Source organism: Camelus dromedarius, chromosome 6 (genome assembly GCF_036321535.1).
Source record: "Camelus dromedarius isolate mCamDro1 chromosome 6, mCamDro1.pat, whole genome shotgun sequence".
In the NCBI taxonomy this organism is placed as follows: domain Eukaryota; kingdom Metazoa; phylum Chordata; class Mammalia; order Artiodactyla; family Camelidae; genus Camelus; species Camelus dromedarius.
Window position 1 is genome coordinate 60,660,178 of NC_087441.1, and position 3,356 is coordinate 60,663,533.

Genomic DNA, 3,356 nt, shown 5'->3' on the forward strand with positions numbered 1-3,356 from the left:
ATCTGTCGATGGACATTTAGATTATTTCCATGTCTTGGCTATTGTATATATTGCTGCTATGGTGACTTTCAAATGGATTTTTTAAAAATTTTATTCAGCTTTTCTATTTGTTCTTGGTGGAAGAATTGATCTCATGCAAGCTAGTTCCTTATGGCCAGAAACAAAAGTGTTAGTGGTATTTTATACAGCAAACTTTGTTAACAGACATTTTAAACCAGCATTGTCATGCAATTTCAACATAATAGCTGATGTTCATAATACCAACATTCTTATGTGAATATGTCTTCTGAATCATCAATGATTAAATTAAAATCAGAATAACTTTAGTATTTAAGATATTTAATAAGCTTTAATTCACTTCACAGGTAATCTGTGAACATCATGTATGATAATTTACCTTTAAAATAGTCCTGTCAAAGTCTTCTCTTCTTTGCCTTATGTGGCACAGCCCTGAAGCATTCATATTTCCACCAGTATGAACATTTGAGCAAGTCTAAAGCTACTTCTTAAGAAATGTCTTGGTCTTTCTCTTGCACTCCAGAACTTTCATGAGGAAAAGGGACACTTTCCATCTGGCTCAACAAGAACTCATGGCAGAAATTTAATTTTTATGCAAAAATATCATCTTTGCTAACAAGATGCTTGGAACCTAAAATGTATGACTCACCTAGTCTTGAATTTTTTGCTTTAGAGCTCTTGTCCAAAACCCAGCTGAGACAACTGATATTCAGGAGGAATTATCTAGGGACATCTTGCCAATTATTTATTTCTAGCTGCATGGTAGAGTACAAATAATATATTTGTATACATATAAAGCATATATATATATATATATGTGTGTGTGTGTGTGTGTGTGTGTGTGTGTGTGTGTATATAATTAATGGGGGCCCCTACTCCAAACTAATTGGAAGCTCTTGGAATTTTTCAGAAGTACTTGTGGTGATTCTAATCAGCAGCCAGCTATTTTAAAATACTTTCAGATGACTAGAAAATTATACATCTAAATTTTATTACATTAGCTCCTAGGAGAAATATCTTTATACAACTATGATTTAATGTTCTGCTGCCACCTTTTTTTAAGGTGACTGTAGGAATACAAGTGTGGCCAACAGTTTTATACCATCTGTGAAACCATTTTTGGCACTATTGTCCATCACGTGGTTCAATGTTGCCTGTACAAAATAAATTCACCAGCAGTCACTCACACAACTTCAATGACCACCTGCCTGTTAACTAATGCACATCTTGGGTCCAGGTCAGTCTCCTGAGCCAGCCTTGCCTGGTTGTGCCACTGTCATGTCAAGCACAACAGAGTGGACTTAACTCACTGTTAATACTCCTGCTCTCCTGGATCTGATGCACCTTTTGATTCAGTGAATGGCATCTCCAATTACCCAAGATAGAAGCTCTACACCATCCACATTCTCACCTCTAACCAGCTGGATCTCTAAATTTTGCTTCTTTGTTCTCACATCCACCCCTTTCTCTACCAACTTCTATCTCCTGAGTTCAGTCTCATCATTTCTCATCTGGATTTTTGCAAAAAAACCTATAACTGGATTTTGGAGGCTTCACTCTCTTTAATCTGTTTTCATGCTATTTCCAAAATCAGCTTTCTAAAGCAAAAGCCTGATTATTCACTCTCCCCTGACCTTCCAATGGCTCCCCCAGTGCCATTAGAGTAAGACCTACACTTTGGATAACATTAAAAGCTCTTTATAATCTGCTTCCTACCCACCACCCATACTCATCTCATACCTTGCTTCTGCCATGTTCTAGTATGAGTTACAGTCTCAAATGCAGGCCTTCTCACCTGGGCTTTTCTGCTTGAAATGTTCTTCCTTCTTTTCTTTGCCTCGAAAATCCAACTGGTTGTCATAATTCGACAAAGGGATCACCTCTTCCTGAAAACTTTCCTGACTCCTCCAGGATGGCCTATGACTTCCTATTCCATGTACCCTGGACACCAGCACTTGTCTTATCACATTATACTGATATTGTCTGTTTACATAATTCTCTTTTTCTTAATCTATAAACTTATTTAAACCAGGAAACTTAATCTTATAGTCTCACTGCCCCACCAGATAATAGGCATGGTACAGGCTCACAGATAACTTGTCTGGATGAATAAAAATTTTAATGTGCTTTTTGGGCTTTTGTCAGTTAAATAAAGAGAGCTTCCCCTGAAAAGAAAAAGAATAATGATTTCTTTTTTACTTCATTGCCAGGAAGGTTAGAATTAAGATTTGTCTTAATTGTAGTACCTAGTCTGAGACCAAGGTTTCTAACCACACATCCCATTCCCATCCCCTTCCCCCAACCATATTCATCACCTGACCCCTGTTCTTTAACCCCACTATAACTAGCCTGGAGCCTACTGGTTGACGTATTACCCTGTGGCAGTCGGAAGCAGCATAGAATGGGTTTTGCAATCAAATAGACCTTGGGTTCAAGTTTTAGACTCCTATTTACTAGCTGTGCAACATTAGGTAATTTATTAAACATCTCTCAGCCTCAGTTTCCTCATCTGCAAAGTGGGGCTAACAGGAGTACCTGCTTTACTGGTGGACCTGGGTGATGGCATTATGATTAAATAAGATAATGCACAGTACTTAACTCATCGTAAAAGTTCAGTAAACATCAATAATTAGTATTGTTATTAATATTACCAGCACATTAACAGGAGAGAAGCTGTTATAGGCAGCCAGAGTTAACATTTCCTGCTTGATCCTGAAGGTAGCAAATAATGCCTGCCACACTGGCAACTGCTGATGAAGTAATTGTTAATATTATCAATTCTTAAGGGCTCCAGATAGCTGAAGTTTTGTTCTGTTCTTATGACACCATGAGGTTTTTTAGTTTTTGTTTTCTTGTCCCATGTGGTCAGTTATCCTGCCTTATTATTATAAGTTCCCCAGAGTTTACATACACTGGTTTTCTAGTATCATGATCAAGATCATGATCATCAGTGATCATCGTCATCATGATCATCCCACCACCATCACCACCATGGGCACAGGGTCAGACACAGGCCCTCGTGCCTCCCTTTCTCCAGGACTGTTCCTGACTGTTCCTTTTCTTATCCCCAAACTAACAGACTCTGCAGCCTCTCTGCTTAAGCCCTACGGGGAGACGTGGGGGCAAGAATGTGTGAAGCTAGCGTTCCAGTCAGGTCAGTGCAAGAGATGAAATGTGATCTAAAATGGGAGATGGTAAGATTGTGCTGTAAAGCTGACCAGAACTGTCACAAGGAAATCCAGGAGGGAGTATGAGTACCTGGAAGTCAGAACTGAGCATGGGGTAAAAGCAGTAAGAAGAATGAATCAAGGAAAGAGAGAGACTGAGAGCTGATTGGT